The following is a 15409-nucleotide window of genomic DNA, read 5'->3' as shown; positions in this document are numbered from 1 at the left end:
AAGAGGCTATAAAAACGTTAGCCACTGATGATGTTGTTGTTCACCTTTGAAAAGGACCGATGACATCAGGAGGGTGACATCTTGACTTGCAAATGAACTGGATTTAAGTGAGACAGGACTGTGCAAAGTCGTCAGACTCCCTGTCTCCTCCAGCTCATCTGAGTTCAATGGCAATGACCCCAGATTCATTGGGAGACCTTGGCCTTTTTAAGCGAAGGACTTTTCCAGGTCTCAGTTTATCTGAGTCAATACCCATTCAGTGATTTAAGGCTAGGTAAGAAATGAAGCAAAAGATGACCTAGTTTGCCTACTCAAAAAAAAAAAATTAAAGTTATTGATGATGCAGGGGCTCAAAGCCCTGAGAGTTCAGACAAAGAATGAGAAGCAGAACTGGTTGATGGGAGCATCTCTGGGAGCTGTCTGTCTTTAATTTGTCAAAATTCTGACCCTGGACATCTGCTTCTGGGATCATTTAGGCAGGAAGGGGCAGAGCTGAACCAGAGCATTCTGCTTATACCATGAGGCAGTACCGGATTTGGCCTTGACAGAGGGTGACAATGCCAGGTAGCTCTGGTTTAGCTTTAGCCTGGGCTAAAAGGGAGTTCCAGACTCATCACTCTTCAAAGACAATTTGTCACTAACCCAAAAGCTGCTAGACCAGAAGAAAGTCAGAGCTGAGAAAACTAATGACCCTCATCCAGAGACCAGACATGCCTTTTTCTAAGTCCAGGGTTTCTTAATGTTTTTTTTTTTTGGTATATGTCATAGACCCCTTGGCAGGCTGATGAAGATTATAATAGATCTCATCTGAGAATAATGTTTTTAAATGCATAAAATAAAATACATAAGATTAAAGTAGAAACCAGTAATATTGAAACACATTTATCAAAATATTTAAAAAAAAAAAAACAATTTCCTGGACCCCAGGTTAAGAATCCCTGTAGAGAGACTCCCATGGTGTCAGGTGTTCTCCCTAGAGAGCAGGTTACACTAAAGGGTTAGAGCTCTGCCCCAGACCTTAGTACCAGGGCTTGCTAGGATTGCAATCCATTCCTACACACACACACACACACACACACACACACACACACACACACACCACTCGTTATTTTAGGCATCAGAAGAAAGGAGTTAGGAGAAATTTCTACATTTCCTACTATAGCCCCAAACTGTTATTGTTTCAGTATTTTTCCCAACAATTGTTCTATGCATCAAATATTTTACCCAGAACTGTAGGCCACCTCCCTCTGCTTTAATTCTGCCTTAAACCACCTCCAAGTTTAGAGTGAGGGGTAGAGACCTTTACCTGGGCTGTGTATGGGCTTGGTTTCCCCTGTTGCCTGGGCATGAAAAATATAAAACTCTCTTCTCAAAGCTTGTATGTGGGGAGAGAAACTTCCCTCAGTTATCTAAGGGCTGAAACCTAACTTATTTACTTTTTAGAGAGGATTTATTGTACAGAAGAAGGAATCCTAAGTAGGGAGTCAAAAAGACATGAGTTCTGGGGCAACTAGTTAGTGCAATGGATAGAGCACCGGCCCTGGAGTCAGGAGGACCTGAGTTCGAATCATGCCTCAGACACTTATTAGCTATGTGACCTTGGGCAAGTCACTTAGCTCCAATTGCCTCCCTCCGCAAAAAAAAAAAAAAAAGGAAAAGAAAAAGAGAAAAGACTTGAGTTCTAATTCTGACTTCACTGCCAAGTAGCTACATGACCTTAAGCAGATCAATTCTCCCTCTGGGCCTCAATTTCACCATTTGTAAGATAGGCTGATGATCAAAGACCTACCCTGCCTCCCTTGTGGGGTTGTTGAGAATCCATAGGATTGTAGGGTCTTAGATTAAGAGATGAAAAGGGCTTTAGAGATCATACCTTCCAGCCTCCTCTCACCCCCATTTTACAAAGGAGGAAACAGAGTCTCAGTTCACCTGCTACAAATACTTAGTTAGCTGTGTGATCCTGGGCAAGTCACTTAACCTCTTAGCCTCAGTTTCCTCATCTGTAAAATAGAAATATTAATAGCACCTACCTCCCAAAGTTGATCAAATGAGGATCAAATGAGATAATATTTGTAAAAAAAAAAAAAAAAAAAAACAACAACAACAACAACAACACAACACAGTGTATGGGACATAGAAGGTATTATACCAATGCTCATTCCCTCCCACTCCCTTCTTAGCTTTTGTACCAGGAAGCCAAGAAGTGGCAACTAGACAATCAATCTCCCCATATATTATGCCTAGATAGATAATCTACCTGAAAATTCAAGTCTGGGTGAAGAGATGCCCCTACCTCATATTTACTTCTCCCAGACAGCCTTGGGGACTGTGAGGACCAAGTGGGATGACATATGTGAAGCACTTTACAAACCTTAAAACTCTATATAGCTACAAGAGGACTTCCATAGAAATGGGAGAAAAATCCCAGCTAGGGGCAGGAGGATCTTTCAGATCATCAAGAAGACTTAATGGAAATTCCAAAGAGATAATTGGGGGGTTTCCCATCCTCCACTTCCAAAATAATATGAAATATGAGAACTTTAAAACCATTATTCCACTCAGGAGGAGAACATACCCAGAAGTCCTTTGAAGATAATGCTCTTTCCATATAGAAAGATGAGCTAAACCTTAGCTTGGGTCCACTTCTGTTCTATCATCTGATTTAACTGCTATTATCAAATGAGATAATGTTTGTTTAAAAGGAGGAGGAGGAGGAGGAGAAGAAGAAGAAGAAGAAGGAGGAGGAGGAGGAGGAGGAGGAGAAAGAGGAAGAGAAGAAGGAGAATAAGAAGGAGGAGAAGCAGAAGGAGAAGAAGAAGAAGGAGAAGAAGGAGAAGAAGAAAAAAAAGAAGGAGGAGAAGGAGGAGGAGGAGAAGGAGGAGAAGAAGAAGGAGAAGAACAAGAACAAGAACAAAAAGAACAAGAACAAGAAGAACAAGAACAAGAAAAAGTAGTGGTGGTGGTAGTAGTAGTAGTAGTACTTGGCACAGTGCCTAGCATATTGTAGACACTCTATAAATGCTTATTCCCTTTCCTTTCCCCCTATTGAAAGGGATGCCATGAGGACATCTGGGTTTGGAGTCAAAAAGTGTACATTAAAATCCCGGCTATGCCACTTAGTAACTGATTGATATTGGACAGGTTAATTTATTCTCAGGGTTCTAGTTTCCCTAGCTCTAGAATCGGTTGGGAGTAAAGGGGGGTCGTGTGGATTGTGGAGGATGGAATAGAGGATCTCTAGTGTCCCTTCCAACTTTGGCATTCTTATGCTGGATTAGGCAGAACTGGGTAGTGTACTTTTCAAGGAGAGGCCAAATAATTTGAGTCTTCATTTTGAAACCAGCAAAGTCATTTAAAGAAACACAAGTTTTCTTTGTGGGTTTGAATTCCTCCTTAAACTGAGCCCAATGTTATCAAGCAAAACCCACGGCCCAAGACATGAGTCACTTCAGTCCATCTTATCATCCTTCAATACAGATAGGTCTTGGTGAAGCCCAATGGGGAAAGGTAATGCATTGACAATCTACTTTCCCTGTATGTGCACTAACCTTCATGCCTCCTTCCCTTTCTAAGACAACCTTTGCCTTGACACCAAGAAAGTACTAATTTCGGGGAAGTGCTGATGATAATCAGTGTTCAGAGAAGCCGATTAATCTCACCCCATCTTAGTCCTGAGCAGAACTTTCCCCCTGGTGCTGTCCATCATTGGGTATTGAGGGGATTAGGGTTTATCACTTTCACCACGAAATGAGGATAGATCAATAGGTTCTGTTCCTTCAAAAGGATCCCCAGAAATCCCAGCTCTCTGAAGCAGCCCCCACCTCCTCTCAAAGTCATTGGGAAATTGCTTTGGAGAGAGAAAAGAAGCAAGGGCAATAAACAGAATTCAATTCAGCAAACACTCACTAAACCAGTACTGTGTTTAGAGCATCTCGGTGTTAGGGTTTAGATGAGACTCAGCCGTTTACAAACTAGAGTTTACAGTATAATGATAATACACAATAAAGCATAAATGCATTACAAAAAGGTATGTCATTTGGAGAAACAGGACTTAAGCGAAATGAGAGCTGAGTGTGAATCCCACATATTTACTTGTGTATGACTGTGGGCAAGTCCTGCAAGCTGAGATTCAGTTTCCTCACCTGTAAAAGGATAATGATAAGTGGGCAGCTAGGTAGCACAGTGGATGGAGCATGGACCCTAGAGTCAGGAGGATCTGAACTCAAATCTTGCCTCAGACACTTACTAATTGTGTGACCCTGGGCAAGTCACTTAACCCCGACTGCCTCTCCCTACAGGGAAAAAAAAAAAGGATATTGATAGTACCTACCTCAAAGGCATGTTGTGAAGAACATAAGAGATAGTGTTTGCAAAGCATTTTTAAAATTGTAAAGTGCTGTAGAAATATTATTATTATCATCATTTTTGAAGTTCAAGAAAGTAATCTATGAGGTAGCATTTGAGTTGGGCTTTAAATGATAAGTAGGAATTGAGTAGGAGGTGAAGGTTGTTTGGGACAGGGGTTGGGACAGACAATTAGGTGGGAGTGTAGTGTACATGAGAGAGGTGACAAAGTGTAATGGATAAAGGACCTGCCTTAGAGTTAGGAAGATCTGGATTCAAGCTCTGCCTCTAGTGATAGAAAGAAAGCTCCTTGAGGGCTGAGGCTATTTCATTTGTGTCTTCATATCCACAGTGTTGAGCACAATGCCTGGTATGTAGTAAGCACTTAATATAATGCTTGTTAATTGATTAATTGATAGATAAATATTATCTGTGTGACTAAGGACTAGGCACTGAGACTCTTGGGGCTCCCCAGGCAACTCTAAGAGTTGTACAAGTTGTCCTCTGCATCATCGGGGGAAGTTTCCACACTGGGAGTTTCCTAAAATGATTAAATCATAGTTCCAGATTCCACCTACCCCTTCAGAAAAAGAAAAAGAAACTACTGGGAAGGGAATAGTATGAGAAAGATTAGGTGGTACCAGATAGTGGAGGGTCTTGAATAACTGGACAAGGAATTCAAACTTTACCCAGTAGGCAATAAAGCCACTGAAGGGTTTGGAATAAAGGATTGACATGGGCAGATTCATTCAAAAGGTAGAGGAGTATGGACAGCAAAGGGGAGGATGGATTGAAACAGGGTGATTGTGGAAGAATACCCGTTGGGAGGTTCTTTGGTAGTCCAGGTAAAAGGTAATGACAGCCTTACTCACAGTTGGCAAGATGATTGATATAGAGAAGACAGATATAAAATATCTGCCAACACTGTTGGGAACAAGAGGTGGTGGGCAAAGGAAGATTCAAATATAAGGCCAAAGTTTTGAACTGGAGACTGGATGGTGCCACTGTTGGAACTAGTGAAGTCAAACGGAGGAGCAAGAGAATAAGAGGGATAAAGTTCAAGGATTTGAGGCGCCTTAATTTGGAGGAGAGAAAACTATGAGACAACTTGCTCCAGGTTTCTTCATGGGTAAAATGAGAGTATAAGACTCCAGCCTGGAGCAAACTGGGTTTTGTCCCAATGCATCAACATTGAGGAAGACAAGCTTCTTCTCATGGTACCTCATCTTGTGGTCCTCTGCTGACCCCCGACCACTCCCAATCAGAGTTCCCTGACCCAGGTCTGCCTCTACCTGCCAATTCCTTGCAGGATCATATTGTCTCCTTGTAGGCTGTACCCATGATTAAACTATTCTCTGCTGCCTCCAATTTTTTTTTTACCCCAGGTGAAAAAATTCTGAGTTATGACTCTATTGGACTCCATCCAGCTAAGTGGCACAGTGGAAAGAGCACTGGGTTTGGAGTCAGGAAGATTCATCTTCAGGAGTTCAAATCTGGCGTTAGCTGTGTGACCCTGGGCAAGTCACTTAAACCCATTTGCCTCAGTTTCCTCATCTGTAAAATGAGCTGGAAAAGGAAATGGCAAATCAGTATTTTTGTCAAGAAAACCCCAAGTAGGATCACTGGATCAGTCAGACACTACTGAACAACAACAAAGAGGAATCTAATATTTTTGAATCCATAGTCCATGATCTATGAGTTGCTGATCATTAATAGAAATAGGTTCCTTCCATAGATCATATGTAAGCTCTAAGTAGAAAAGAAGTTTGAATCAAAAGACAGGCTATCATTTACCCTATACTTCTCCCAGAGGACAGACCAGAGGAAGGGCTTAATGGGAGTATTTCTACATTGCCAGCATCTGAGAGAGGCAGCATTCTCCAGAATGCTGTCAAGGCCCCACTCAGAAGGTCCTTCATCTGCCCAGGATGTCCTCATCTTGAATTAGTTGGGCTTTCTCAGGCTAAGAAATTAATGATTCTGTGATGATTCTATAAGTGAAGGGAACTTCCTTTGCGTAAGGAAAGAGAGGAACTGAACCAAACTCAGCCAAAGAGGAAATTCTGTAGAATGTTACAATTTCCCAATTAAGCAACAGCTGGATTCAGCCAAGATGGCGTTCACCGCATTATGTGTAGCGGTGAAGGCTGCTTGGGAAGAAGCATGCGGCTAGGTCCATGCATATCAGTGTCACGGTTCATCACTCCCTTCCCAAGAAGGATTGGGTTGGACATTCACTGAGCCTTTTTCCTAGGGACAGATATGAATTTCCAGGTATGAAGATATACTTTTTTCATTAAGCTTCAAAGCAGAGAGGACTATGCACTGGACTAAGATTCCTGGGGATTGCTCTTTTAAACTTCATGGTAGCTATGAGAGACACTATCAAGTGGTTCGTGTTGATAATATCAAACCTCAACTTACAGTACATGAGCTGCTGCTCTGGGAGGCCTGACTCATGCGCTTCCTGTAGTGTTGATGGGTTTCAGGGTGTCTTTTTCATCAAACCCACATTTTAAAATAGGCACGCACTTATATTATTTCTCCTGGCCTCATGTATGTGCCCTCCCTATCAATTCCCTCTCCATCCCCCTCCATCCTACCCCTTTCCTCCAAAAAAAGTTACTGAGGAGGCATTGAAGATTTCTGAGTAAGGGAGTGATGTGATCAGGGACCTGCTTTAGAAAGACCAGTCATCTGGTTGTAGTGCTCAGGATGAATTAGTGAGAGGAGAATGCTGGAGGTGGAGAAACTGGTTTAGTGGATTCCCACTAAACTGGACACTAGAGTGGTGGCTGTGGAAATGCAGAGGAAGGGACAGTTTTAGGAGATATTTTGAAGGAAGACTTTTTAGGACTAATCAGTTCTAGTAAAATGAAGGAGAGGGAAGAGCCAATAAGCCAAAGAAAAGGGAAGAAGGATAGTAGAGTAGAAACACTGGGCTGAGAGGATATCAGGAGACCTTGCATTCTGTTCCTAGCTGTGCCACTAACTAATTGTGTCTGACCAGGTCACCCTCCCCTCATTCAGTCCACTCCAGTGGCTCCCGGTTATCTCCAGGATCAAATATAAAATCCTCTGCTTGGTTTTTAAAGCCCTTCGTAACCTGGCCCCTCCCTACCTTTCCATTTTTCTTACCCATTGCTCGTCCTGAGATACTCTAACATCTAGTGACACTGGCCTCCTGGCTGTTCCTTGCACGAGGCATTCCATCCCCCAACTGTCCATTTCCACAGGTGTCCCCCATGCCTGGAATGCTCACCTTTCTTGTTTCTGCCTCCTGGCTGCCTTCAAAACAGCTAAAATCCTCCTTTCTTCTGCAAGAAGCCTTTCCTAATCTTGATTTCCAATTTATCTTGTATATATGAAGTTTGTACATGGGTATTTGCATATTGTCTTCTCCATTGGGGAAGGGACTATTTTTACCTTTCTTTGTATCCCTAACACTTAGCATAGTGCCTTGAACATAGTAGGTGCTTAATAAATGCTTGTTGACTTAGCTGTGTGACCTTAGGCAAATAATTTCATTTCTCTGGGCCTCAGTGTCCACAGCTATAATAAATGAGGGGGTGGGGTTTGAATAGATGATATAAAAGAGATTCTTCTGGCTATAATGTTTTATAAATCTATGACACTATAATGTTTTCATGCCTGTGGGACGGAGGCAATGAGAATGCCATTTTACCACAAAACCACAAGTTGGGGAATGGAGTTGGTTTGAGGTACAGTGGATTAATTTAGTTTTGGACATTCTAAGATTGAGATAATGCCAGCACATTTAAGTGGAAATGTCCCAAGGAAATATGTATAATAATGATAGCTTAGTATTTACATGGCGCCTACTGTATGCCAGTCATTGTACTAAATGCTTAACAAATATTATTTCATTTTATCCTCACAACAACCTTTGAGGAGAGGTACTATTATTGTCCCTGTTTTACAGTTGAGGAAACTGAGACAAACACAGGTTAAGTGACAGCTAGTAAGTATCTAAGGCTGGATTTTAACTCGGGTTTTCCTGACTCTAGACCCAATCCTTTACCCACTGTGTTACCTAGCTGCCTCTATGGGACTGGAGTTCAGGTGAAAGAAATTCAGAAGTCATTAGCATGGCTTACAATATACTTCACCAGTTACTACAAGCCAGAGCACAGGGAAGGGAAACAGGTTCAGAAGACTTGAGCTACTTGCTGGAGATCACGCAGTCAATGTTAGAATGCATCGCCCTGGAGTTTCCCTTTGGTGGCTCTGGCCTTGAAGGGAAATCAAAAGGATCGATATTGATGTTTGCAAGAACCACGTCCGTGGGTGAAAGCATGTCATCCAGACCCCAGCCTAGCTAGGCAAGTCTCCTCAGTAAGTCTTCAGGCCACCCTGCACACAGACATTGCTGAAACTGTGGTTTTTCCTTGAAGACAGAGTTTACATCCTGCTGTAGGGCCCCAGAATCCCCCTGGCCCTTTGTAAGTGTTTGAGAGGGCAGGGAGAGAGGGTAGTTTGGTGATTTGCCTGACTCTTAGTTTAAGGGGAGCAATGGAGTAGGTGAATGTCCTCTAGGTGGGGCATGGGCCCACTGCCCATGCTAGAGTCCTTTTGAGTTCTTGGCGTAACTAGAGAGAACAGAGTCATCCTACAGGTCCCTTACTACCCAATGTACTCTAGATCTCATGACTGTGGCATCATCTCTCAAGGCCCCCATGACCCCCTATATATTCCCCACACCCTAGGAAGGGATTAAGATTCTGTTTGTTCTGCCAAGCATGACTCCCCTTCCCACCCACTCCCCAATTCGACATTTAATGTCCTTCACAGGGAGACTCTAGAGTATCATTCTAGACTTATTTCGCATTGCTCCTCACCACACACTCTAGATTCCCGCCAAATTAGCCTATTTGCTATTCCCTAAATAAGTACCACCCATTACAAGAAACTCTTCTTGTTCCCTTGATGCTATCTCCCTTCTTAATTAAAAATGTACTTTTTTATCTCTTTAAATATTGTATCTTCCCAAAAGACTGTAATGTCCTCGACAGGAGGGCCTGTTTTATATTTAACCTTCCTATGTGGGGAACCTATGGCCTCGAGGCCACAGATTCCCCACCCTTACTAGCAGCTAGCAAGTGTCATGCTCTGGAGTTGTTTAATAAAGGCTTGTTAAACTGAATTTGTGTCACTGGATATCTCACATCCTTTCTAGTATCAATTTCCTCATCTGTTGAATGATAATAATAATTACACCTAATGACCTATAGAATGGTTGGGAGCATCAAAAGAGATAAAGTATATGGAAGAGTATTGAAAAATTGTAAAGCTTCCCATATACACCAAAATGCTCATGGCAGCACTTTTGGGGGCAGTAAAGAATTGAAAACAAAGTAGATGTCCATTGATTGGGAAATGGCTAAACAAATTGTGGTACATATATGTACTGGGATATTACTATGCTATAAGAAACTATGAATATGATGCATGCAGAGAAGCATGAAAAGACTTACATGAACTGCTGTAAAGTGAGCAGCACCCAGAAAAAATATACACAATGATTACAACAATATAAATTTAAAGAACTACAAAACAATTGAAAGAGAATGTTGCAAAATTACAAAGAACAAGCTTGTCCCCCCATATACACACACACACCTGCACATATACATACACACACACACACACACAACTTCTTTGTAGAGGTGGGAGGTCCATGAGTGAAGAGCACTGCATGTATTTTCAGATTCCGTCATATTGATTTTGCTTTGTTATATGAGATGACTCTCTGAGAGGAGGGAGAAGGAGGGATACTGGGTGAAATTAGATTATGTAAAACAAAAGACAACAATAAAAATTTATTTAAAAACAAGAAAAACTATAAAGCTATTGATGAGACATGTTGAATATTACACAATATGGACATATTTGTATAAGGAAGGTAGAAGACACAAACACCTGTTTTCTGTCTGTCCTGGAGAGGCACTTAATAAATTATTAAATATATATTAAATAATATATAATATATAAAATAAATTTAATATAATATATTAAATATTATAAATAAATTAAAAACAGATTGACTGTATCTTTAACTGCTTCTAGAAGAGTGGCTCTCTAGTAGGCATTAATAGCACAGCCCTAAGTGGCCCACATACTTTAGGGGTTGTATAGTCTGACACTGATTTAGGCCAAAAAAAAAAAAAGGTTGTGCTCAAAGAGGACCAAAATGACATCACTATGTCAGGGTCAACGTTTAGTGTGTCCACCTGTGGCTGATCAGACCAATATGAGCTTAGAAGGCTCTACCACTGGTTGGGCACAAATAGCCCATATGAACATTTGGAATGGAGATGGCTCTAAATTTACTCATCTCATTTCCTTTGAGGTACTGCAGTTCTGCTTTGCTTATAGAGCACAGTTCTTTCCTTGATGTGGGCATGCCATGCTAGGTGGTCCTGTACCAGTGTCTCCCATGTCTTACAATCAATTCCAACGTTCTTCAGAGAGACCTTGAGAGTGTCCTTGTATCATTTCTTCTGACCTCCATGTGAGCACTTGTCTTGAGTGAGTTCTCCATAAAATAGTCTTTTAGGCAAACCTATGTTTGACATTCAAACATGGCCAGCCCATCGGAGATGTGCTCTCTGAAGAAGAATTTGAATGCTTGGCAGTTCAGCTCGAGAAAGGACTTCCATGCTCAGTATCTTGCCAGATGATCTTTAGAATTTTCCTAAGACAATTCAAATGGAAGCGATTCTGTTTCCTGACATGGCACTGGTATACTGTCCAAGTTTCAGAAGCAATGAAGTCAGTGCAACAGCTCTGTGGTCCTTCAGTTTGGTAATCAGTCTAATACCTCTTCTCTCCCAGGCCAAAATTAGCACAAGCAACAGAGAATCCACCCATGCTCTGTTGCATCCCAGACTCAGAGGTTGCATTTAGTGCACAATCATCTGTGAACAAGAAGTCATGCACAACTCTCTCTTCACTTTAGTCTTGACTTGGAGCCTTTTCAAGTGACACTTCTTACAAATGTTCCAATCTTGAGTATATTAGATAAAATTTAAACACTTGGGTTGGACTTAAGGGCTATCTCATATTCAGTCACTGTAGCTTTTTCTATCTATTCCTCTTCTGGCTGAAGAGGTTGATCTAACCAGTCTGAATCAATAGTATTAGAGGGTGTCACTCCCTAAACTGCCCCTTTCCTGCTAGCTTAGTTGGGATGGTCCCTTCCTAAACCAAATAGAACTCAAGACCAGGTAGGAGAGGAAATTGCTGTATTTAATACTTCACTTTATCCCTTCCCCTATAGGCTACCTCCCAACTTCCTCACCACCCATAATTTTTCATCCATACAAGGATGCCCATCCCCTTTTCCCTTGGCACCTCAGAACTGAGACCACACAAGGTCTGTAGAAACCTTAGAACTTAAAAATCGTGAAGATGACTGAGACTTTAGAGATAATGTGAACCAACAATCCTCACACTCCATTTTACAGAGGGGGAAACTAAGGCTCCAGCAAATAATGGAGGTGAGATCATAACAAAAAGCTAAGGTTCTTGAAACTTCCAGCATAGCTCTTTTCAAAACACAGAATAAATCTTATTCTTGGTATCAGAGAGAGAGTTGTGGGAGAGGGGATGCAAAGGTAGCATCTAGTTCAGTGCCTGAACCTTGGCAAATGAGAAACTGATCAGAGTCCTCCATATGCTTCATCTGTCGTTCTGGGGGACAAAGAGAACAATATTGTCATTTCGGGGCCCTAAGGTGTGAAAACCCAGCAGACCACTAGCTTCCTGTTTTGTAAAACATTGGTTCCTAGAACAGAACTTTTGGGTGGTTTTCATTCTTGAAGCACATTTACAATTTATTTTTAAATGCCCATGGTACCCATTTTGCTCTCCCCAACATTGCTCTTATATCTTCAGACTCCATGGGCAGAAGAAGGCACAGGGTAAAACCTGAGTTTGTAACCTCTAGGACCTAGCCCCTCTGTTGTTTGACCCTTAATGAGGTTCCACAGCTTTGCAGTAAACCTGCTAGAGAGGAAAGTACTCTTTCCCCTCCCCAATGTCCACACGCTAACCTTTTGACAGTAGATAGGAATTATTTTATGCTGCAAACACACACATACACACACATATGTGGGTGTGAAAATATATATATACATATTTTAATTTTGTGGTCGCAAAGAGCTGTAAACAAAGAATGTATTTATCAATTGAGGAATGGTTAAGCAAATTGTGTCGTGAATATTACTGTATCATTAGAAAAACAATAAACATGAAGAAGTCAGAGAAACATGGGAAGGCTTATTCATTTCTTATTTATCCTATATGTAGTTTGTTTGTAAATATCTGTTTGCTTGTTGTCTCCCCGTTTTCATGACATGGAAATATTGTTCTCTTTGTCCCTTTGTCCCACAGATTTACAGGTGAAGTGACTGCACAGCTCTGATCAGTTTCTCTTTTGCCAAGATGCAGACACCAAACTAGATGTTACTTTCCCCTCCCCTCTCTCACAATTCCCTCTCTGATACCAAAAATAATATACATATATGCAGATATGTTTATATGTATGTATGCATGCATGTAAATATGCATGGATGCACGTATGCCTGTCTAGTCGACCTGGGAGGATCCCCCAGCAGCATTCTAGAACCTTGGGACTGATTTATCCTACATATTTCTGCCCACTTGGCACTCCTCTCTTCACTATGGCTAGTATACCCCCAACCACTTGCTTCTCTGATCTCTGTCATTGAAAACCACTGGTATGACTAAATGAGGTTCCCTTTCCCCTGCTAATTCTCCTCATGCTCTCATTCCTATCTGTATCAACACTTTCCCTCCCTAGGCTTTATCTTCTGCCCACCTCTTCCACCATGTCCTTTGAAGTCCCTGCTTGATGGCTCCTCAGATCTCCTTTGTCTTCCTTCCATTTCTTCCTCTCAAGCTCCATCCCTTTCATGGCATTAACAAGAAGACACCACATCCCATTCAATCCTGGCTACTCCTTGACTCACAGGAACAGATGTTCCGTAGCCTCCTTACCCCACATTGCCACTTTCAGATGCATGCCACCACTGCCACCACCACAAAACAACCTTTTCTCTTCTGAGGTTCACTTGGGCAGATTGCATCACTCTGTCACAATCTTTGCAATTGTCATTTACTAGCATCCAGAACATCCTTCCAGCTCAAGCCAATTACATAAGCATTTATTTAGTGCCTTCCTCCAACTTTCTGACTACTTGAACACCTGGTTTAGAGTCCTTCCCTCCACGTTTTCCCTGTCATTTTTCTTGGTATCAGCGACATGTATGTGCACAATCCTCTGAACCACATGTACTCTTTAATTTTTTATTTTTACATATTTTTTTTACTTTGCCTTCATTTTCAAATATATCCCTTCCCTCTCCCTCTCACTGAGGTGAGCCAAACCTTGTAACAAAGAATAAAAAAGAGCATACTTTTAAAAAGCAGTTCAGCAAAAACTAATCAATACATCAGCAGAATCTGACCACGTATGCAATTAGACAGAATCTCCACCTTTACAAAGAAGAAAGAGAAGTACATTTCTTATCTCTTCTCTAAGGCCAAGTTTGGCAATCATCATCACATTGTCAGAACAATCAATTTGTTGCTGTTCTTCTTCTTTCCATTTGTATCATTCTGAACATTGTGTGTATTGTTTTCCTTTGCTCTACTTACTTCACTCTGTATTCCCATCAGTCAATAAACATTTATTATGTGCCAGGCATTGTGTTAAGTGCCGGGGATACAAAAAGAGGCAAAAGTCAATCTCTGCCCTCAAGGAGCTCATAATCTAAGGGGGAGAAAACAAGTAAGCAAACAATTATTTACTAGCAAGCTACGAATAGGATAAATAGGAAATAAATAAGCCTTCCCATATTTCTCTGAATTCTTCATATTAATTGGTTTTTATGATACAGTAATATTCCATGACACAATTTGCTTAACCATTCCCCAATTGATGGATATATGCTTTGTTTCCAGCAATTTGCGACCACAGGAAGTGCTGCTATGAGTATTTTGGTGCCTTTCTTTCTGGCTTTGATTGCCTTGGGCTACAGCTGGTGTCACATTCAACTTCCTCTGCTGTTATTACCTCCTTCACACTCAACTTCAGTCAACTACTGCTTTGATAGAATTGTAAACCTCACCACCACTGGTAACTGCTCTATCGCAAAAATTCAGAACTCCAAAACTTTCTTCTCTGACCACAAGTCCCATCCCACTGCTTGTAAACATGTTCTTCACTCTCAGAGGAACCTTTAGTCCCATGAACATTTCTTATTCTCCAAGTCATTCACTGTTATTCTATGTTTCACTTCTTTCTTTTCTATCATTTTGGAAATGCAGTCTCCTCTGCCCTTGAAACTCTTACTTCTTACCCTGTTGTTCTCATTGTGCTAATTCCCAACCCTGTATTACTCCCACCATCTGCCTTCAATACTCCCACTTCATAACTGCTGAGCTTTTCTGTGGAGTAATCAGCGGGGGAGTTGTGAAATCATGTCGACAGGATCCACTATAAACCTACAAATTTATTCCATCTCATTTCAGTTTAGGTCTCTTATATATGTGGGAAACTGTCTAGTCATTTCTGAGTAACTCTTTATCATATTCCCCAAAGCAGATGATCCAAATTTTTTCCTTTATTCTCAAGTTTCCAACTCCACCCCAAATTCCATCTATTTCAACAAATGACCATGCCTTCTCACTAAGAGGCTATCCTGGTGAGCCCCCTACTTTTATTTCTTCCATGGTTCAAAACTTAACTCCTTAGGCACCTTCTCCTATCCTCTGGTCTTAGAGAATAAAGTGGCCATTTGCCTTGCCAAATCTAATAACAATGAAATTAATAATAATATCAATGGTAATAACAACTCACATTTGTTTAATACTTTAAGCTTTGTAAAATATTGTGTATACATTAGGTTAACCTCTTCATTTGTGTCCTTGGTTCAAGAAATCATAAAATTTTGCAGCTGGAAGGGACCTTAGAGATAATCTAGTCCAAAATCCTTATTTTGTAAATGAAAACACTGAG

This window comes from Vombatus ursinus, unplaced genomic scaffold (assembly GCF_900497805.2).
Source record: "Vombatus ursinus unplaced genomic scaffold, bare-nosed wombat genome assembly UNPS02014816.1, whole genome shotgun sequence".
Lineage (NCBI taxonomy): Eukaryota > Metazoa > Chordata > Mammalia > Diprotodontia > Vombatidae > Vombatus > Vombatus ursinus.
This window is presented reverse-complemented; position numbering follows the sequence as displayed.